General features: G+C 39.7%; 1 protein-coding gene and 1 pseudogene across 14 annotated transcripts in view; one reads left to right on the top strand and one right to left on the bottom strand.

Moving 5' to 3' along the window:
* LOC105465504 (centrosomal protein 85 like) overlaps nucleotides 1–23,548 on the bottom strand; it is a 311,447-nt gene that overhangs the window by 190,237 nt on the left and 97,662 nt on the right. Inside the window, exon 3 of one of the 14 annotated variants that reach the window (XM_071096361.1) lies at nucleotides 17,426–17,546. The exons of 12 other annotated variants lie outside the window; for them this stretch is intronic. The gene's annotated coding sequence lies outside the window, so the exon portion shown is untranslated. Of the gene's footprint in view, nucleotides 1–1,422; nucleotides 8,122–17,425; nucleotides 17,547–23,548 lie in introns of those variants that run through there. One more of the 14 variants, XM_071096362.1, reaches the window with a different exon arrangement.
* LOC112423812 (protein SSX7 pseudogene) lies at nucleotides 5,967–6,538 on the top strand (annotated as a pseudogene).

Genomic DNA, 23,548 nt, shown 5'->3' on the forward strand with positions numbered 1-23,548 from the left:
GACCAGGGCCAAACCTCTTGATTACTCTATCTATGATAGATCAAAACCAGATGAGAATCCCACAGCCTTTATGGAAAGGCTAAGGAGAGGCACTAATAAAACACACCTCTTTATCCTGATTCAGTTGAGAGACAGTTAATCCTGAAGGACAAGTTTATTACACAGTCAGCTCCCAATATTGGAAAGAAACTATAGAAACAAGCTATAGGACCAGATAGCACCCTAGAGAACCTCCTGAGAATAACCACTTCAGTCTTTTACAATAGGGATCAGGAGGAGGTCCAAGAAAAGGAGAGGAAATACAAGTGAAGAACAGAGGCTCTAGTAGTAGCGTCGCAAGCTTGTAAAGTTCAGGATCCCTGAGGTACATCCACTAGCTGTTATCAATGTGGCAAGTCAGGGCATTTTAAGGAGGAATGCCCAGGCAGCAAGACGAAGCCACCTCGACCCCGTCCAGCCTGTGGCGGAGACCACTGGAGACGGATCTGCCCCCAGAGGCATAGGTCAGTGGGTTCAGAACCAGTCTCACAGATGGTCCAGTACGACTGATGGGTCCCAGGGCTTAAACCCCCAGCTCCAGCGACTCAGACTGCCATCACAACACAGGAGCCCTGAGGGATTCTGGAAATTGAAAGAAGGAAGGTAGATCTCCTTCTGGATACTGGGCCAGTCTCTTTCTCCTCGTCTCTAATTCAGGGTCCCCCTCTTCCCAGAGCACTACCATAAGGGGTGTATCAGGAAAAACTCTAACCTGATATTTTTCTCAACCCCTTTTGCAGATGGGGAGACTTACTATTTAAACATGCCTTTTAAATCATGCCTGAAAGTCCCACTCCTTTATTAGGTAGATACATTCTAGCTTGCATGGGCGCCTGCAGCATCTTTACAGCCCCAGGACAAACTCTGTCTCCCCTGATGGAAGCCAATATTAATTTGGAAGTGTAGGCAACTTAAGGAAGAATAGGTTGAGCTATAACTGCTAGGCCAGTCCAGATCTATCTTAAGGATATCTTCTTTTCCTAACCAGAGATATTATCCCAAAGGCCAGAGGCTAAGAAAGGGCTAGAAGCCATTACTAATAACCTAAAGATGCAAGGCCTCCTCAAACCCTGTAACAGCCCCTGCAACACCCTAATATTAGGAACACAGAAACCCAATGGGGAATGGAGCCTAGTTCAGGACCTTTGCCTCATTAATGGAGCTGTAGTTCCAACCCATCCAGTGGTCCCTAATCCCTATACCCTGTTAACTCAAATATCTGAGGGAACTAAATGGTTTACAGTCCTAGATTTAAAGGATGCCTTCTACTGTACACCGTTACACCCTGACTCTCAATACCTGTTTGCCTTCGAATATCCCTCCGGCCAGACTGCCCAGTTAACATGGATGGTGCTGCCTCAGGGATTTTGAAATAGTCCTTACCTGTTTCGACAGGCACTGTCACAAGACCTCTCTGAGTTCTCTCATCCTTAAGTTAAGGTCTTGCAATACGTTGATGATATTCTGCTCTGTGCCCCAACGGAGGATGCTTTTCAGGAAGGCAATGAAGCTCTTCTCAACTTCTTAGCTAACAGAGAATATAAGGTTTCAAAACCCAAGGCCCAGCTCTGCAAAACCTCAGTGAAGTATACCTAGGCCTAGTGCTGTCTGAGGGGACCAGAGCATTAGGGAAGGAGAGGGTTGAGACTATTTCTTCCTTTTCCTCCCCAAAACCCTCAAGCAACTCAGAGGATTTTGGGGCATTACAGGACTTTGTAGACTATGGATACCTGAGTGTGGTGAAATAGCCTGTCCATTATATAACCTCATAAAAGAAACTTACACAACCTCATAAAAGAAACTCAGGGAGCTAAAACTTATCTTTTAACCTGGGAACCTGAAGCTCAAACCTTGACCAGCTGAAGCAAGCCTTGCTTAAGGCACCAGCTTTCACCCTTCCTACAGGGAAGGGCTTCAATCTGTATGTATGAGAAAAGAAGGGAATGGCCCTGGGAGTATTAACACAGGCCCAGGTCAACAGCCAGTGTGGGTTGCCTAAGTAAGGAACTTGAGTTGGTGGCTAAAGGATGGCCAGCATGCCTCCCAGCCATTGCCTCAGTGGCTCTTTTGGTCCCAGAAGCCTCTAAATTAACCGTGGAAAATGATTTATTTATGCCCCACCTAACGTGGCAGGACTACTGCGCTCTAGGGGGAGCCTCTGGCTAACAGATAGCTGACTTCTTAAATATCAGGCCCTGCTGTTAAAGGGTTCCAACATCCAATTAAAGACTTGTTCTCACCTAAATCCAGCCACCTTCCACCAGGAAGAAACTGGGGAATCTGAGCATGACTGTGAACAAATCATAGTACAGACCTATGCAGCCAGGGAAGATCTCAAGGAAACTCCCCTAGAGAACCCAGACTGGACCCTGTTGACAGATGGGAGCTCTTTTGTAGAACAAGGGATCTGTAAGGCAGGATACACAGTAGTCACTCTACATGACATCACTGAAAGTGCGTCACTCCCTCCAGGCACAAGCGCTCAATTAGCTGAGCTAATCGCTCTTACAAGAACAACTGAATTAAGCAAAGGAAAGGTAGCTAATATTTACACAAACTCCAAATATGCCTTCCTGGTTCTCCCTGCTTATGCTGTCATTTCGAACGAAAGGCATTTTCTTACCACCAATGGATCTCCTATAAAGTATCACAGGTTATCATCCTCAGTTCTCCTTCCATGAGAAACAGCAGTGATGCAATGTAGGAGACATCAAACGGGAACAGATGAGATAGCCAAAGGAAATAGATTAGCTGATCAGGCAGCTAAGTCAGCAGCAAGGAAGGCTCAAGACAACACACTTCAAACCCCTTTAATCTGGGAAGGCTCCGTAAGAGAATTAAACCTCAGAACTCACCCACAGAAATAGGATGGGCCACTTCTCGATGGTATACATTTCAGCCCTCAGGATGGCTACAGTCGCAAGACGGCTAACTCCACGTGCCAGCCTCCAGCCAATGGAAAGTCCTTAAAGTGCTTCACCAAGCTTTTCACTTGGGAAATGATAAAACTCATCAATATGCCCAGAGATTGTTTTTAGGCGAGAACTTACTAAACACAATCAAGCAAGTTGTTAATGCTTATGAAGTCTGTCTTAAAAATAATCCCCTGAACAGGCGACTCCTTCCTGCTCAAACCCAAAGAACAGAAAGATACCCAAGGGAGGAGTCGCAGACGAACTTCACCCACATGCCAAAGACAAAGAGCATTCAATACCTGCTGTATGGGTAGATACCTTCACTAAGCGGGTAGAAGCATTTCCATGTCGTACAGAAAAAGCCTCTGAGGTAATAAAAGTGTTAGTTAATGAAATAACTCCCTGCTTTCATCTAAGTACCTACAAAGTGATAATGGGCCCTCATTTAAGGCAGCTGTCACACAAAGGGTCTCAAAAGCACTAGGCATAGAATATCATCTCCATTGGGCTTGGAGACCCTAAACCTCAGGAAAGGTAGAGAAAACTAATGATATTATCAAGAGACACCTCAGAAAATTGTCCCAAGAAACTCACCTTCCTTGGGTCACTCTTCCTCCCATGGCCTTACTACGAGTAAGATAAACCCCTTCAAAATTAGGTCTTCGCCTTTTTGAGATGCTGTATGGACACCCTTTCCTTACCAATGATTTTCTATTAGATCGGGAAACCTCTGAGCTAGTTAAGCATGTAACCTCTCTGGCTGACTTCCAACAGGAATTAGCACAATTAGCGAAAGCCCAACCCCGGGAAACAGGGACACTTCTATTTAACCCGGGAGATTTGGTACTGGTAAAGGTTCTCCCTTCTCTCTCTCCCTCCCTAAGCCCAACCTAGGAAGGGCTGTAATTACACTGTTCTTCCAGTTCCCCCAACAATAAAAGGTACAGGAATCAACCGACTCATAGATACATCACACTCAAATCAAAGCCTGGAGAGCTGAGGGAGCAACCCCCGACAGCCCAGAGGAACGTCCTGAATAGCAATGTGAAAAAACAGAAGATCTTAAGCTGAAAATCACAAAAGATAAGTAACTGAATGAGAACTAATCATCTTATGCAGTCTCACCCCTACCTCAACAAATACATTTTGTCATTTCTACCTCTCCTTTTGAGCCAAATATCAGAACTTCTTTCTGGTGGGAATTGTTTACTACTACTCCTTGCAGGAATTGCTATACTCACTCTGCTATTTGCAGTAGAACTATATACTGCAGCACCCCCAGGGTGGAATGTCAGAGGGAGAATCTCAATTACTACAGCATTGGGCTTAATTATTAACCTCACAGCAGGAATAACGGTTACTAACAGGAAGTAAACATGAGAGTTTTACTATCACTAAATCTGTTACGACTTTTTACTGGACTTCGTAATACATCGCACCATTTAGCTCCTACAATATCTGCCATGGCCCATTTGTACAAGACTAATTGTCAGGTCTGTCCTAAGTGGTTCGCTCAGTTCAGTGACACTAAGGAAACTTACAGTTACCCGGAACTCAGCATCTTAGGATTCCCTTTGTTGGCTTTACCTTTAACGCTTAAAGACTTACCAGGCATAAATGGGACATGGCATGGGAACACTTTCAATTGGGTGACTAACTCTTCCCAGGAAAACACTTTGCCCCAGCATCAAAAAACTTTCTCCCAAAGATAAGCTTCACACCCTCAGGCCTGGAAAAGTTGACTGAGTAATAGCAAATGCCTCCCTCTGCTTTAAAAGCAGTGGGGAAGGATCATACTTGGGAGATCTCAGATATTTTAACATCACACTTGTAATTGCTGATAGTTCAAAGATTTGAGGAGAGTGCAACAAGGGTGATCTACAAGGATAGAAGCCCTAGTGGGGGGCTTTCAGAATCTAGCCTCTCCTTCTGGTTGGAAGTACCGATGGGAGTGGCATGCTCTAAGTAACCACCTTGACTATAATGTAAAAAATAACACATGGGTCTTTCCAAACTTCCACCCTACCCATGGAATTCCAGACCCTTGTATGATGTTTGCTAATAATGGCAGCTTACAGATCTTTGGGCGAACTGAAGACATCTGGACTGACACCCTTGCCACAAAAATCATCTGAGATATTCACCAGGGCCCTATTTCGTCTCTAATTTTTCAAAACTCCATTTGTCAGGTGGACCCTTTTCACTTGGCATGTCAAATTCCAAATGACATCGTAAATGACTAAATATGGTTATCTTTATCCCAAGGATGCCTCTATTATACGTAAAGAAAGGAAACTTCTAAGATATGAGAAAAATCTGCCAGTGTCTCTCACAAGCCACAACTTAGAACCATCCCTTCAAGGAACAGGGCTATATTTTCTTTGTGGCTCCTGGATACACTTAGCCCTCCCAAGGCATTGGAAGAGAACTTGTACTATAGCTCCAGTAGTTCCCAACTTATTATTTTTAAATTCTACCAAGATGGCAGCATCATCTGGGGACATGCCTAACTTTTTCTAGAAACTGTACCATTTTGAATACGTCGGACAAAGAGATCTATCATTTCTATGCCCTCATATGGAGATTTAACTGGGGAGGGCATGCACATGACAATCTCATCTTAGAAAAACCATGGATGGGAAATTCTACAGCCAGAGGTATATTCTGGTTTATGGGCATTCCCTCTCCTTGAAAGATCAATACTTAATATCTCTCTTATAATGCAGAGAAGATGGAAAGCAACTGTAGGGGCCATAGAGGCACAACCACAATCTATAGACTCTTCAGCCTCAGTAGGAGCACAGAATAGACGGGCCTTAGATGTCCTTACAGCTGAAGTGGGAGGTACCTTTGCTTTTAAATGAAACACCTAACCAGCAGTTAGGGTGACATCTCAGGGGAGAATGTTACAGGAATTACTAAAAAATTAGTTGGCCACTGCCCTCACTGCCGCTGCTGCTGCCAACCTCGCCGTGGCTGCTTCGTCTCCGAGGTCAGACTGCTCCCAACGCTATGAACGGAGACAGCATGTTTGCAAAGAGACCCAAGGATGATGCTCAGATATCAGAGAAGAGACACAAACAAGGCCTTCAATGATACTGCCAGATACTTATCTAAGAAAGAGTGGGAAAAGCTGAAAAACTCACAGAAAATCACCTATGTGTATATGAAGAGAAACTATGAGACCATGACTAAACTAGGTCTCTAGGCCACCCTCCCACCTTTCATGTACAATAAATGGGCCGCAGAATTCCAAGGAATGACTTTGATACAGATTAAAACTGTGGGAATCAGGATGAACATCCTCAGATGGCTTTCGGTATGCTACATGGAAACTTTCCAAAGATGATGCCCAAGAAGCCAGCAGAGGAAGGAAATTATTTGAAGGGAGTGCCAGAAGCATCTGGCTCACGAAGCAATGGGAAACAGCTGTGTCCCCCGGGAAAAGAAAGTACCTCTGAGAAGACTAATAAGACATCTGGACCCAAGAAAAGGGGGAATATGTCTGGATCCACAGACTGCAAGAGAGAAAGTATCTAATGATTTATAAAGAGATCAGTGACCCTGAGGAAGATGATGAATAACTCCCCTCAGGGATAGGATGCATGCCCATGACCTTTCACCAGCATGGGCATGGCCGCAATCCCCTCGCCATCAGGCGGATAGCAAGTGAAAGCTGGAGTTCACGACAGTAAAAAGTTGAGCGTCATTTTTCTTATAGTGTGCCAAGAGTTTGGTATTAGCATTTTCGTTGTATTTTCTTACAGTGTGTCATCCTGTTAGATATTTGCATTTTCATTGATGAACAAGACATAGTTAATGCATATTTCTGCTTGTGTATCCATGCACCTACCTCAGAAAACACATACTGTCAGGTATTCTCTGCATAGAACAGCACTGCCCTCCCCTCTCCCCAGATGTGATTACTGAGGTCAGTTCTAGGTGTTTCCGATTTTTTTCTCTGCATTTACACACACACGCGCGCGCGCATGCAGAACACCACTATAAGCATCTCCATCTGCTTTTCCTCACCACTAATGGGTCCTGGGCAAGCTCCCCTCACTCTGTTTCCTATTCAAGGTGCACTGCCTGCTGCAAACTCCCATCATCTGATTCCCCTGTCTCGGTCACTGACAGTTAATAAACATTTACAAATTAAAAAAAAAAAAAAAGAATTATTTTAAGCAGATAGGACAAGGGGTCCTTGGCAAGGTTTTTTTCTTTTAAAGCAGCTCCAGAAACATTCATTGCCTAGCAGAAAAACAGCTCGAAGGGCTGAGCCGGCAAGCTTTGATATGCAAACGCCAGCCATTTGAAACTGGATCCGTTCAATATGGCAATTCCTGCCTCGACTCCTTGTCACAAGTGCCTAGCATCATGGCCACTGCCACATATCCCCATGTGTATAGGATATCATAGCCCCCTGCATTTGCATACTAAAAGGCTAGGGTGGGAGGGCCCATTTTTTTTGGCGGGTTATGTGAGTGACATACCTGGTCAAACCAATCCCCTGGGCCCCAAATCAGACACTGCCTCCTCCAGCCTCCTAATATAACTAGCTGTTTTCCACACTCGAAGTTACCCCTCTCAGCTTGGAGACCTCCTCCATCTCTGTACAGGGCAGCCTCCTCCTTTCCCCCTTATTAAACTCTCTCTGCTCCTTAAAAGCACTCCACATGCGTCCGTGTCTCTTTATTTAAGCCGGTGCAAGACAAAGGACCCTGGTGTTCCTCCGGTCATCGGAGCCATACCACCTACATTCATAATTGTGTGACAAGAGCCTTTCTAGGTCCATGGGTTCATCACACATCTCTAAAATCAATTCAGTTCAGCTCAGCTGGCTAAGGGTCCAGCAATCATACTCTCTCTACCAGGCTGAGAAGCAAAATGATGGCAAAAATGAATGAATGAATGATACATACTGAAGGTAAAACTGAGGTCCATAAAGATATAAAACTATGCCTCCAACAATTTTAATTTCTGCAAACTTACTAGAGCTGAGGCAGGAGAACAAGGTCTGGAGGCAGGGAACCTAAGACCAATTCACGCTGACTTCCTAGAACTAAAAATCTCCTTTTCACACCCAAGTAACAAAAGCATCAGAGGCTACTGCTCCCTTTGCAAACGCCCTCCACCTGCCCTGCCCTTTCTGTGTGGCAGATGAAAAACTGAAAGTACCTCTGATTGGTCCTCTCCTGCAACCACTCAGGCTGGTCATGGGCCAGGTCTTCATTTGCATAGAAGTGTAATTTTGCAACTTCACTTCAGCCTCTGAAGGGTCACTTTCCACAACCAATCACACGTCTGCATAGGCTGTTAACTTTGTAACTTCACTTCAGCCTCTGATTGGTCGCTTTCTGCAACCAATCAGACTGATCATGGGACACTACTTCATTTACATAGGGTGTACACCACGTAACAAAATGGGAAACTAGACTAGAGGATATTTAAACCCCAGAAAACTCTGTAACCAGGTCCTTGAGTTGCTTGCTTGAGCCCACTCCTGCTTTCATTTTCTGTTGAGTGTGCTTTCATTTTCAATAAATCTGTGCTTTTGTTGCTTCATTTTTTCCTTGCTTTGTGTATTTTGTCCAATTCTTTGTTCAAAGCACCAAGAACGTGGACACCCTCCACCGGCAACAGAGCTATAATGACATTATAAATCATGTTTAAGAATTTATGATTCAAATATTTAATTTTCAGCAATAACATAAATTAAGAGAATTTAGAGATAAGGAACAAAGTTCTTTGATTTACAAAAGAATATAAAACAAATTGTTTTGAATACTGCCTTGAAATTATGATTTCACAAGCAAAAAATTTCTCTGTATAACCTCTGACCTACTACCATCTATAAATAAAGAACTAAAGTACAAAGAAGTTAAATTACTTGACCAAGAACAGAGCTCAAAATAAAATCCTGGCATCCTGTTTCTCAATCTAGTGTTACCTATATTATCCTATAACACATCTCTCAGGGCTTTTTTCCCTTTGGATTCTGCCTTCCCAGTGCAGATATCTAGCACCATGGGTTAAAGAACAGGGCTTGGGGTTAAACAAACAGACTAAGAGAATCTCATCTCCACCACTTGAAAAGCTATATAACCCTGGATACATAACATCCTGTAAGTCTTTTTTTTCCATCAGTAAAAAGGAGATAATTGTATTTTACCTCAAAAGGATTCCACAATAAAAGAATTTTAAAATAAGTTATATATAATGTGTAACATATTGCAAAATTTTATGAGCGATATTTTTGTTAATTTTAAGGCTAATTGACCAAATAATCCACTGTGATATCTGGAAGTCATGTTATTTGAATATCCATTATCAGAGTCCTGAAAGTTTCAAAGTTGCAAAAACATAGTATTATTCACCAATGAACTGACTGTTAATAAAAAGCAGAACAGGCTAGAGAATGGTTGAAATATTACCTACCTTATATATAAAATGGGTTTATAATTATACCCACATATAATTTTTTAATTAAATAAAAAATTTATGCAAACTTCTTATCATGATCATGATGCCCTGTAAATAGTAAATGCTCAATAAATGTTAGTATCATTATTACCAAAAGGTTAAAAGGGAGTTCTCTATTTGCTTAAAAATAGTACCAAGGGTATATACGGATGAGCAGAAGTAATGGCTGAAATAAGATTGTCGTGTATTATAACTATAAATTTGGTGTGTACACATATGGGTTCAACACTTTGCCTCCTTTCTACTTTGGTGTATGTTTGAAATTTTATAGAAAAAAAAAAGAAAAAGATGGTGAGAACAAGAAGATATTTTACATTAAGATGAGTTGTTTTAAGGAAACCATTTAGCAAAGTAAACTAATGAACAAATGAAACCTAATCATTGTAATAAAATACATGCTCAAGGAAAAGAGAGAGAGCCCCTAGGAAATTTTCATATTGTCCCTCAAAATTAGTGGTTGCCTACAGCTGGGAAAATAGAGGGTTTGAAAGATGATGGCTGTGTAATAAAAATGTACTAAAATTGACAGTGGTGATAGATGTATGACTCTGAATATACTAAAAGTCATTGAATTGTACACTTCAAATGGGTGTATGGTGTAAGTCCATTACTGCACTGCTATCAATACCTGAAAAGGAACTTAAAAAAAAGAAAAAAAGAAATACCCAAGCCTGGGTTATTTATAAAAGAAAGAGGTTTGATTGAAAGGCAAAGCAGGAGTAGGTGTCTTACATGGTAGGATGAAGAGAGAAAGGCGAGAGGCACTACACACTTTTAAAACAACCTGATCTTGTGAGAAGTCTATCCCGAGAACAGCACTAGGAGGTTGATGCTAAACCATTCATGAGAAACTGCCCCCATGATGCAATCACCTCCCACCAGGCCCCACCAACACTGGGGATTACAATTTGACATGAGATTTGGCAGGGGTGGGGGGGTGGTGTGCAACTCAATAAAGTTGTTAAATAAATATATATATATATATATGGTCTTGATTTCCTAAACATCTCCAGAATCATCTAGCTTTCTTTTTCCCCTGTCTCTTTTTATGAACAAGTTACCACAGCAAGAGGTCTCCTAGCTTCCAGTTTTGTTTTCTGGGATGTGATCCATCCTCAACACATCATCCACAATATTCTTTTACTTCCCAGCCTTTGACCAAGCTATTCTCTCAGCCTAGACTACTCTCCTCCCAAACCCCTTTGCCTTGCTGGTTCCTACTCACCTTTTTGAGCCTCAACCTAAACAACACTTCTGCCAGGAGTCTTCTCCCTAATTCCCTGGACTTCTGTATGTCCCTCTGTTGTCTATCCCTACCACCCTGTGTACTTTGCCTATCATAATGCTCATAACTATTTACTGTCTTCTCCTCTAGACTTCATATATACAATGATTAGGGGAAATATCTATTTAATTCCTACCCCCACCACAGTACTTACCGTGCAACAGACATTCAATTAATATTGGCTAAACAAATAAATAATCAAACAAGTCCTTATCTTTACATGGCCATTGTTTTTTCACAAAAAAGTGAAGACAGTGTACCAAATGATAACTTGTTTCTTCCTTTCTGATATATATCCAGAGGATGACCTCAAAATTTAAAGTATTCAAGAGCCCTACTATTTAGTAAAAACAACCAACTAATGAAGATATGATTAAATTGAAGTTCATTTTTATCAGCCCCTATTTAAAATAAAATAGGTTAATTAGGTAAGAAAATTATCTCTAATACAAATTAGCAGTTGGGAATTATCAAAAGAAAAAACTTAACACTATCTGTACCTTTTTTAAATAAAATATGTAAGTAGGCTTAAAATCAGCCCAAAACAGACATTAAAAACTGTATTTAAGAACTCAAATTTTTGAAAAAGATAAATGAATTGCCTGATAGCCTGCCTATCAGGAGCCATGTGATACAGTAGAGAAAGACTGTCCTGAGGAAGGTTACAGAGCTAAGACTAAGCAAAAAGTTTCTTTTATTTGCCTCAAGGTCCTATACTCCCAGTTTCCTCTACAATCCCTCTGTCACTCAACTCTGGTGCCATAGCAAAATTATGCTATGTACAACAAGTGCTGCATACCTCAAAAACAACTTCCTCAAACTAATATCTGTGGCAACAGTAGCTATTTACATGGCCTCCAGGTCTCAGCAAAGAAATCCTAGGAAAACATTGGGGATCAGCTATGTAGCTTATGTTACAATTTGGTAGCCTGGTAGACACATCTATCCTCATTGTCATAGATCTATTTCTTTTCAACCTGGAATTTGAAACTCCATGAACAAATTACAACAGCTAAAAAGTGGTGCTGCTAATGTTAGTGTCTCAACTTATTTAGCATTATTTGAAATCTCAAAATATCCTGGCTAAAAGAAAATTCCTCAATAGTAAGTCTAGAATAATTTTCTATACTAGAATCCCTTTGCTGCTGAGATTCTGATGGAATCCTCTCCTCCACCATTTTTATCTCCCTGCAATTCTGCCATTCTTGGAACACAGTAAGTATTCAATAAATATATATTAAGTGAATAAATGAATAAACCTTCTAAAAGCTCCAGTTTAAAAAGGAAGAAGAGGCAACCACTACCTCAAATATCTCCTGAAAGGAACTAACAGTGTCGTACATATAACGCATGAAGTATAATAAGTGTGTAAATTATAAGGTGTATTGGTCAACTCCCAGGTAGCATGTAAATCATGTCATTATTTAATATGTACACTGAGGTTTTTATAATAATCAGTCTTTTAAAAAAGAATTTAAGTGCATTCACATATTTCACCTAAAAATTATCACAACAAACCAAATTAATGCAGCACTTCACGCCACAGTCTCATCAATCAAGACGAAATGCTTACTCCAAGCCAAATAGTAACAGTAATAAAGTTGAAAACAGCTAACTAAAATATGCTGTAGATACAATCTAAAAGTAAAATTATATTTGATAATACACAAATTTCATGTACATTATTTGGAAATTAATATAATAATGTGACATGGTAATTCTCAGCTGGGTGTTGTAATACAAAGGAGATAAACGTATTTTAGGTTATTCTAAAATGTTTGGAATTTAGCTAGCATAGATTTGTTTAATTTTATAAATGAGAAAAAAAATGAACACCTTCTAGACCTGTGGTTAATGGATGACCCCCAAAAATTATGTAATCAAAGACCAAAGGATAAAAAACATATCCACTTGACACTGATATGACACAATCTGATATATATATATATAGCATGTTTTCAAGTTGCTATTATGTTATAAATATCAACCTATTCCTTATGTTCTGATGCAGGTTATTCTCAATATTCAGTAATCTTCCACAATGGTTATTTTCCTGAGTGCTTTACAATAAACAGATAAGCTATGAGGCAAACCCAACAACGAAAAACAATGCTTATAAACTACGAGACTAAGGACTTGGTAAGCACAATTACCAAACAACAGATAAGGTAAAGAACAAAAAGCTGCCATAAAGTAAAAATCATGAAAACTTCAGAAAGACATGAATTAAGGAAGGAAAGAATACACTAATTGGAACCAAGTGTTACATCAACAAACACAGCAGGCTTTCCTTCTAAATAATCTTTATTATGCCTGCTAAAACTATTTCTTACATTCAGGTAATATCTTAATACAACTGATTTTTTTAAAAAAACAAGAGTACCTTTCCAGACAATCAATAATAAATGTAACCAGTATCATTCATTACCAGCACCAATCACTCAAACCCCAATTCTAATTCATTTTCCACAGAAGTCTCAATTTCCTGTTATTTATTGTAAGTCTTCCAGAATCTTACTATTCCATCTTATTTTTATCCACCATTCTTTATGCTTCTTTCCTAGAATGATTTGCCCTTTGATATGATTTGGCTGTGTCCCCACCCAAATCTCATTTTGAATTGTAGTTCCCATAATCCCCTCATGTCGTGGGAGGGACCCGCTGGGAGGTAATTTAATCACGGGCGCAGCTGCTCTCATGCTGTTCTCATGACAGTGAGTGAGTTCTCATGAAATCTGACGGTTTTATAAGGGAATTTTTTCCCTCTTTGCTCAACACTTCTCTCTCCTGACACCCTGCAAAGAGGTACCTTCCCCCATGATTCTAAGCTTCCTAAGGCCTCCCCTCCCCAGCCACGTGGAACTCTGAGTCAATTTAACCTCTTTTCTTTATAAATTACCCAGTCTCAGGCATTTCTTCATAGCAGCATGAGAACAGAGTAATACATCCTTGATTTTGAAACTCTGACACTGCTTTATCTATGTAGAATAGCTTCTAAATAACAGTATCTACTAATCATGCCTTAACTCAGGATTCTTTTCCATTAGAATATTCTGTATTCTGAACTATGTAACATACCAGTGCAATCACTCACTGTTTCATGCATTAATAAAAAATTGCTGGAGAAAAAGAGTCGAAGTTCAGCTTGAAGGTAATGGCAAGAACTAATGAAAGTAACAAAAATTTTAACATCTTCACACCAATCCAATTCAAGGAAAAAGTGAAAATCATACTCTCCCATCTCTAAAAGATTATAGAAATTTATATTTAACACATGATGAGTTATTCAGTGAGAAAAACAGGGATATTTGCTACCGCTAACTAAATTGGTTTTAAATTAATTCAAAGAATAAAAAGGCAGTTTTCTAAATAGCAATAGAAAAGGTGAGTAATTATAAAACAATACACAACAGGATCAAAGGGTTTCTGGAGACTTATGAAAAAGATAACGATTAGAGTCATCTTTCCAGTGAGGTGTTTTTCAGTTCTTCAGCTAGCCATTATCATGAGAAAGGCAGCATCCCAGTCTGGACACCGTGTGAGGCCTAGTCTGAGAATAGGGAGTTATTTTTTAAGCTCTCCTTAGCCAAACTGAGGAAGGCTAGTTCCCTACTGGACCCAGGTTAATATCATAATACTGTATCGAGGTTGAAGTAACTGACTATAAAAAGATTATTACAGAGTTTCAAAGCCAAAGTTTCAAAAAATAAAAGAGTTTGCCTCAACTGCAAGTAAATTTTTGATAAGTCATGACACAGGAACACTGTTTTAAAAATAATATGATTTGCTTACAGCAGCTTTACAATAACACTAAAGAAAATCTCGGGCCGGGCGCAGTGGCTCACGCCTGTAATCCCAGCTCTTTGGGAGGCCGAGACGGGCGGATCACGAGGTCAGGAGATCGAGACCATCCTGGCTAAACACGGTGAAACCCCGTCTCTACTAAAAAATACAAAAAACTAGCCGGGCGAGGTGGCGGGCGCCTGTAGTCCCAGCTACTCGGGAGGCTGAGGCAGGAGAATGGCGTGAACCCGGGAGGCGGAGCTTGCAGTGAGCTGAGATCCGGCCACTGCACTCCAGCCTCGGTGACAGAGCAAGACTCCGTCTCAAAAAAAAAAAAAAAAAAAAATCTCAGAGCATCTGTTCTTCAACTTCTCAATCCTCATTCCCCACATCATTCTTCCCTCAAAGTTAATTTTAATGTTTATTAATAAGACCAAACAGCTAGAACTCATTTTTAAAAAGACCTCCACACAGTTCTGATTTATTCTCAACTCAACTTTGTTCAATTACTTTCTAGCACTTTTTTAATGTTTTTCTATTTAACCACATAGTGTGTATAGAGTGTGTTGAATTATGTTCTCCATAAAAGTACATTAAAATTTTAACCCCTAGAACCTGTGAATGTGACCTTATTTGGAAATAGGGTCTTTGCAGATGTAATCCAAGGTAAAATGAGGTCATGCTGGTACAGGGTGAGTCCTAAGTCCACTTACTGGTATCCTTATAAGGAAAGAGAAAGATATAAAGACAGAAAGCTCAGGGAAGAAGGACATGTGAAGGAGACAAAGACTGGAGTTATGGTGCCACAAGCCAATGAATAATATACCGAGGACTGCCAGTAAGCACCTGAAGCTAGAAAAGGCAAGGAAGAATTCTTCTCTAGAGCCTTCAGAGGGAACATGGTCCTGCCAACACCTTCATTTTGAACCTTAGAGTCTCCAAAACTGTGAGAAAAAAATGTTTTTGTTGTTTAAGTCCTCTAGTTTGTGGTAATTTGTTGCAGTAGCCCTAGGAAACTAATACAGGGGAATAGAGGTTAACAGTTCTGAATCTGCTTTATACACATATACTGGGGACCGAGTAAACAAGTAAATGGATGGTAGATGGTGGGAGGCTTCTAACTGTTGGAGAGGGAAGTTACAGATAAGCAAGGGAGAAGGGCTAACATAAATCCTGCTGTCTGAATTAGAGTCAAAGACATTAGAAGGAATTCCTGTTTAGCTCAATACTAATACTGATGAATAAACAGAGAAACAGTTCTAGATATATGTGTATTATAGGCTAGTATACATACCTGCATAACCTAGCCCTGTCCTCTGAAAGGGCCTAAAAGCAATGGCATCCCAATAATAACAAGTATGTCCGGCATCCAGATCTTGGTTTCTGAATACCTTTCTCCAATAAAAAGAACCAGAGCTCACTGATGAAATGATTGATTCAAGGGCTAAGGTAGGAAACTAAGATGAACATGGAGCATTTTGTGGCACCTGAAAGTAAGGAAGTGCTCAAAAAACAAAAGGATGGCTGGGTGGTGTCCATGTCAAAGTGTCACCGGAACAAACCTGAAAGAGTTCTCAATGGCAAAATTTGAACAAAATATTATTACTGAGTCATAATCAAAAATAAAAAACAAATCGACATAGTCTATACTGGCATAAATCAATGATCGAATAAATAATATGTTTAAGAAAACATTCAGTAAGCTTGTCCTGTATTCCCAGACAAACAGTATAACAGCGACATATTCCACAAGAGTACAGCAAAATAAGTAAAGTTAATCCAAGAAAACCAAATTAGAAAGTTTTCCATGAACAGGACAACTGTTGAAACCAAGCTGATATGGGGTTGCTAGCTGATTGCAATGTGCCCAGAATTAGAATACTGATTCAGATTTTTACATTACCCATCCCACTTGTTCTGAGCAGTAAGAGATCATGTGGTTGGTTCACAGGAATAAGCAGGGTTAGCCTACATTGCAGAAACAAACTTAAAAACAATTGAGACTAGAATTTAATAACAAGTGTACCATAGTTTTTGAAACATAGTATTTCCCTCTCCAGTTTCTCATTTTTACTAAATACAAATTATAGTAAGACCGATTTGCTTTATAATACTTGGCCTGATTATTTGTATAAAGTGCAGCAAGAATAATTATTTTTTATATAAACTCTTTTTAAATTGGCTTTGATGGAACTCTGTTCCATAGATGGAATTTCAGATAAAACTTTTTTTTTCTTTTTTTTTTTTTTTGAGATATAGTCTAGCACTGTCACCCAGGCTGGAGTGCAATGGCACAATCTTAGCTCACTGCAACCTCCACCTCCCGTGTTCAAACGATTCTCCTGCCTCAGCCTTCTGATTAGCTGGGATTACAGGAGCCCACCACCAATGCCCAACTAATTTTTTGTATTTTTAGTAGAGATGGGGTTTCATCTATACTAAAAATGTTGGCCAGGCTGGTCTCGAACTCCTGACCTCATGATCTGCCCACCTTGGCCTCCCAAAGTGCTGGGATTACAGGTGTGAGCCACTGCACCCAGCCCCAGATAAGACTTTTTTAAAGCCAAGCCCAGCCTTGGGTTTGTACCCTCAAATAGCAATAAGTTGGGTAAATTCTTCTCCTCTTGGGGTCCCAAGCTAACTTGGAGCTCCTGGACCTGACAGAAAGTGACATTCTTTACTTACCACAGGTCTGAAACCCTGTTTACAGGGACTGTGTAGGCAAGGAATGAGGCCAGTTCCCCAAGGGGCTTTAATTGGCTCTATAAGTCAAGTTTAATTTCTTAAAGGAAAACACACCATTCCAGTCAAAGCTTTGGTAAAATAACCAATTTATCCAATTGTGTCCTGTTACAAAAGAAAACAGATTCTTATTGCACCTATGCAAATAACCATATTGCTCTAAGTTAAGAATACTCACAACTAGTTTCCAAATTCTGGAGAAATCAGGTAGAGAGAAATAAATATGCTCCAAATTTTGTTCACAGGAGTACACTCAACTGTTAAAACCTTTAAATAGCTTAAAAGAAGTTTTCTTGACTCTGAAAAACAAAACAAAGGATCAGCAATGTTTTAAGAAAAGTTAAAAAGACTAGACTTCTTCAGTTTAGTCCATGTCGTTAACTTCTGTTGGATAGTTATGAACATTTTAGCTCTGAGAGTTCTGAAAGTTTTTTCCATTATTCTGATATCATAATCTCCAAAGTTATCAGAAAACCTGCACTTAAGAATACCTGCTAGAGTTCCATAGTTGATTATAAACCGCCTTCTAAAGAGGACTAAAACAAGACAATTGTCTGTGGGTAGTAAAAAGTTTTAGGCTAGCCACTATTAAAGCCACAATTGATAAGGAAATTTGGTTAATTTTGTGGCATACAGAATTTCACATAACAATTATAAATAACATACATTAAGTCATATTAGAATTATAGGAGTTTCCTATAACTTTGGAACATATTCCAGTAACACATTTGTGCAAATACAGTCCAAAGAAAGCAAAACACCATTTTACATTTGATAATAATGCGTCCTGTATGACTTTTACACCAAATAAGCCAAATTTCACCTTTATATTAATGTCCTATCAATGTTAAACCCAATTCTTAATAAAATTTTATGTCTATCCAATCTTAATCAGTTTGACTGTAAGGTAAGATTCTTATAAACCTTTTATAACCATTTACATTTTTTTGTGAAAAGCAGATTAGTGCTCTAAGAAAAACCTGTTATGCTTTCATTCCAATGTTTAATTTACGGAAAAACTGAATAATACCCCTTTAACTTTAGTCAATATGTTCACACACAGAATCTCTTAACAATTTTTTTCACGCCATCCACAACTGTTCAAACTTTTAGCTTTATTCTAATTTAAAATAACTATTTAACTCTTTAGGCAAAAAATCCACATTCTGATGCCTTCTTATAATCTTTTACCAAAAGTACATTTTACTTTCCTTAGACACCTTGCATGTAGAACTGTTTCTTCAATAGTCTCAATTACATGTTACAATGTTAACTTTTACTTTTGGTGAAAACCCTGGTTAGTAAGCAATTTTGTGTTACTAGGACACACTGCACAACTGCAGATAAGAGCTGACTCTCCAACAGAGCTAGGGGGCGTGGCTAACTCTACATGTCCCCAGGCCTTATCTAGAATCTAATGGCTTTACGGCAGGTAAATTGAACTGTTTCCAAAAGAAACAGTTTAACCTTAAAGCATTTAGCAAGTCTGATACTGACCTTAATTTAGACCAAATGTCTACATTTTCAAGATATTTTACCAATAATTTTTAAAACTGTCTTTATTTCCAAAAGATTACTAAAGTCACGTGAACAAAAAGGCATTTTTGTTTCCATTTTTCTGAAAAAATATTAAGTTCTTATTTTTCTAAGCAATTAGAGCTCTTTTATAAACATACAACACATATTAATAAATGGACAGACAGAAGATTCTGCATGTGTAACATTTTTCATCACCAGTTTCATAAGTGGATTACTGGCTTCAAGGTGGAGCCCTTGAAGGAACAGGGCCAGGAAAGCATGCGTTTCTGGGGCCAAATAAGCAGTTGAAGGCAAAGATAGATCCCCAAAATTAAGGGTGCTATTTTATGCTGGTTCCTGGATCCCCAAAAGGAGAGAAATACTAGAGAAGACAGTACAGGAGTTTGCTTCTACTCTGCATTTCACTTCAAGGCAACCCAAAGGCAACCAGCCCATTTTGTCATCAGTCCATCCCTCATGGGAGTCTCATCTCCCAGTGTGGGGTAGGGATGTTTCCTTATCTTCCAGGTGGCCAAGAGTATGCTTCTCTGATCCAAGTGTGCAAAGAGTCAAGTACCCCTCCCTAACTACTATCAGCTGTCCCTTAAAGCATATTTCCTACCTAGTTATTACACACCAAAGCTCTCTCATAATGCAAAGCAATTTCTAATACCCCCAAAACTCAAAACCGTCAGATAACACAATGCAAAACAGAACAGAGCCTTTAATTCTGAGAGGGATCCATCTGCTTTAATTCCTGGAGTTTCATGAGGAAAACAGAGGGTACTGCCACATGGTTACACGGCCAAGCTCCCAAGGACATAAAACAAGGTGGAGACTTCATCCAGTATTTCTGTTTGTTTCAGAGACCTGCAGCCAAGTTTGTTACTCACCAGCTTGCTGGGTCTTCTTGAAAAGCGGGCTTACAGGTGTTCTAAGCCTGTGTTTTATCCTGAAGTACCCCTCAACACAGAAAAACAAATTCATAGCACAAAATACACTAGCTTAAGACTAGCCTTAGAATTATTTTTTGCATTAATCAAAACTTCATAAACACTGATTTTTTTTTTATTTTTATTTTTTTTTTAGCATTCAGTCAACCATTTGCAGAGAGAGAGAGAAACCTGAAATCTGACTGGTAAGAAATTCTTACCCTTTGGCTGGCATGCCAGGCTTCTAAGTTCCCTTTCCCTGAGCAGCTTTAGTGATCCAGCTTGTAGCACCACAGCCATGGGGGCCAAGCCGCATCATAAAGGAAAATTATTTTTTTTCGTTCGGGCCAGAGGAAAATACAAGTGATAAAACAAAGACATTAGCCACTCTGCTTAGCACCCAATATCAAACTGGCAAGGCTTAAATTTGCCCCCAAATGGGCCCCATCATCTTTAATCCAAACTCCAACTTGGAGTTTCAACACGTGGTCTCTGGGCAAGATGGTCACCCTGAGTAATAGAAAAGATAGGAAAGGAAAAGTAGAGAAGGAAAGTATTGCCTATGGCAGGGTGGGGAAGATGAAGAGCTTAGGGAGGCCAGAGAAAGACCCACCCAATGCAACACTGAAAAGTTCAGGCGGCTGCTTCTCAGTACCAAAGGAATCTTTTCCAGCCAGTCTCATCAGCTCTCATTTCCCCTTTTAGGGAGGAAAAAGCTTCCCATGTCCCACGATCCTGTACATGCCTAATCCTGCCACCCACAGCAAAGAGTACAAGGCAGATTAATCCAAAGAGAATAGCAGTTAACATTCAATAGTGATGAGGGGGCCTCTAACCCTCCTAAGTTGGGCCTCTAACCCAAGGTCGGTCAAGCACCCTTGCTTTTTATTAAGAGGGGCCTCTAACCTACTCTGTCTTAGGAGACACTCTAACTCCCCTAAGTTGGGCCTCTAACCCAATCCCATCTTTACCCAGGTACCCCGCTACTTACCCAAAGTTGTCCAATCAGTGCTTCAGTCTGTTTCCTTTGGGTCGGGGGTCTCAATATTGTCCCTTTTGTGGTTCATGAGAAAAATGTTACTAGACCCCACCACTTACCCAAAGTTAGCCTTTGGGTCAGGGGTTTCTGCAGTATAGTCGCTTCCACGGAGGACAGAAAGATGTTACTGGATCCCACCAGTTACCCAAAGTTAGCCTTTGGGTCAGGGGTTTTGCAAGTGTAGTCCCTTCTATGGTTGCCAGAAATACGTTACAGGAAAGGGTCCTGATCCAGACCCCAAGAGAGGGTTCTTGGATCTCATGCAAGAAAGAAGCCAGGGCGAGTCCACGAGGCAAAGTGAAAGCAAGTTCATTAAGAAAGTAAAGGAATAAAAGGATGGCTGCCCTATAGACAGAACAGCCTACAGGAGCTCTTTAGGCACCAGAGACTCTATTTCCTTGTCAACTGTATTACAAACATTTGCTTCCAGTATGTGTCTTTTTTATTTTGTTATCTTTTATCAATGTTCAATTTCTTTAAATTTTTATTAAATGTTTTGTGACTTAAGAACATTTCTGCCGGGCACAGTGGCTCACGCCTGTAACCCCAGCACTTTGGGAGGCCGAGGCAGGCAGATCACGAGGTCAGGAGATCGAGACCATCCTGGCTAACACGGTGAAACCCGTCTCTACTAAAAATACATAAAATTAGCTGGGCGTGGCGGCATGCACCTGTAGTCCCAGCTACTCAGGAGGCTGAGGCAGGAGAATGGTGTGAACCCAGGAGGTGGAGCTTGCAGTGAGCCAAGATCGTGCCACTGCACTCCAGCCTGGGTGACAGACCGAGACTCCGTCTCAAAAAAAAAAAAAAAAAAGAACATTTCTGACCTAAGAATATAAAATTAATCTCATATCTCCTAGATTTTTAAAGGAAATCAATAGCTCTTTATTCCATCTCAAATTTGTTATAGTTTGAGGTAGAGATCTACTACCACTGTTTTCAGGCCTAATATTTTCCTACTGCTTTAAAATGCTATCTTTATATCACATATTAAATGTCCATATATGCATGTGTTTTTAAAAATTAAGTTAATATGCCTGCTACAGAAATGTGTTATACATATAAACATGTATGTATGTATATGGAGGTATTTTTGCCAAATGGTGGAACAGAAATTCTAGGTTTTTGTTTTATTCTCTGATTTGTTTGGCTCATATCATAAATTGGCAGGACTTTTATTAATTATGTGTGTTCTTTCCAACACAGAAAAAAGGCCCCCACAAAAGCCTTCTTTACTTCTTTAAATGCCCATGGAGATCAAACCTAATCCTAAGCTTACCTTAATGGCTAAATCTCCTTGGAGAATAAACTAATTCTAGGAACTTCAGGTGGTATGAATTAGATTATGTGAATCATTTCAAAATAAAAATTATTTTTTAAAGAAATCTAATATATAGATCTTTTAGAAAAAGAAAGCAAATCATAAAACATGTATGGAATGATCAGTTTATTTAAAAGCCTATGTGTATGTGAATAAATGAACAGCAAGAGGTCTAGAAGAACATACAACACATTAGTAACACTGGCGACCTCTTGAAAAGCAAGAATTAAAGAAGGAAACGAAATAAAGGGAGACTTCTTTTTTTGCTCCATATAATTTTTCAAAATAATTCTATGTGGAGTCAAATTTTTCAGATCCATGAATAATACCTGAAATATGAATTTGCTTTTAAAACAATGTTCACCTTTATGCTTTTGTAAATGTGTATTACCTTTATAAATCAGGAAAAATGAGAAGAAATACATAATAGTAGTTGGCATTAAGGACAAGTTTGACAATCTCTTTCTAAGTTCTTTTTCTCTTCATGTTCTTTTTCACTTACACCTATATGACAGGATTTCTGGTTCAAGATCACTGCCTGAGTATACACACATATATTCCCTCCCTTCCAAGACCCAGTGAAATGACAAAAAGTAAAACACAGAAACACACAGAAACCCTCAGAAACCCACACCAGTGAGCAATATGAGACCATCAAGCGAAAGAGATTAGAACACAATTCCTGACAACAGAAAACAAAGGGTGTTAAATATTGAAGCAGAACAGAAGAATGTACACTGCAACCTCAGAAATACCAGGTTCAAAACCAGGATTGAAAAAAAAAAAAAAAAAAATGTAGGTAGAAACAGGAACCTTAACTGAGAGTTTACATATTCATTGTTACATTCAACAAAATTGAACACCCAGTACAAACCAGTTCCTGTCCTATGAAACAAACAATAGGCGAACCCAAAATAAAGCAGCGGGCACAAAATTGTGAGGGTGGCAATAGAAATATCACTTCAGATAAGTCAGTTAGGAAACATTTCTAGGGAAAAAAAAATTGAGAAGAGAGACGTAAGAAAACATAAGGGAGCAAGGAAGGAGAACAAGAATCACTTCTTAAGCAATGATAATGATGCAAATTGTGCTAAGCTATTTAAAAGTCATCATATTAAATCACCACCACACATAGAGTTATCTCCAATTTAGAGATTTTTTATTTGAAAAGTGAGGCTCAAAGAAGTGCGAAATTATCCAAGGTTGTACAGATAACTATAACAAGTAATAGCAGGTTTTAAATGCAGCTCAAGCTCTTCATCAAATTCATAACACTGCCGGCCGGGCGCGGTGGCTCAAGCCTGTAATCCCAGCACTTTGGGAGGCCGAGGCGGGCGGATCACAAGGTCAGGAGATCGAGACCACAGTGAAACCCTGTCTCTACTAAAAATACAAAAAATTAGCCGGGCGCGGTGGCGGGCGCCTGTAGTCCCAGCTACTCAGGAGGCGGAGGCAGGAGAATGGCGGGAACCCGGGAGGCGGAGCTTGCAG

Source organism: Macaca nemestrina, chromosome 5 (genome assembly GCF_043159975.1).
Source record: "Macaca nemestrina isolate mMacNem1 chromosome 5, mMacNem.hap1, whole genome shotgun sequence".
NCBI classification, from domain to species: Eukaryota; Metazoa; Chordata; class Mammalia; order Primates; family Cercopithecidae; genus Macaca; species Macaca nemestrina.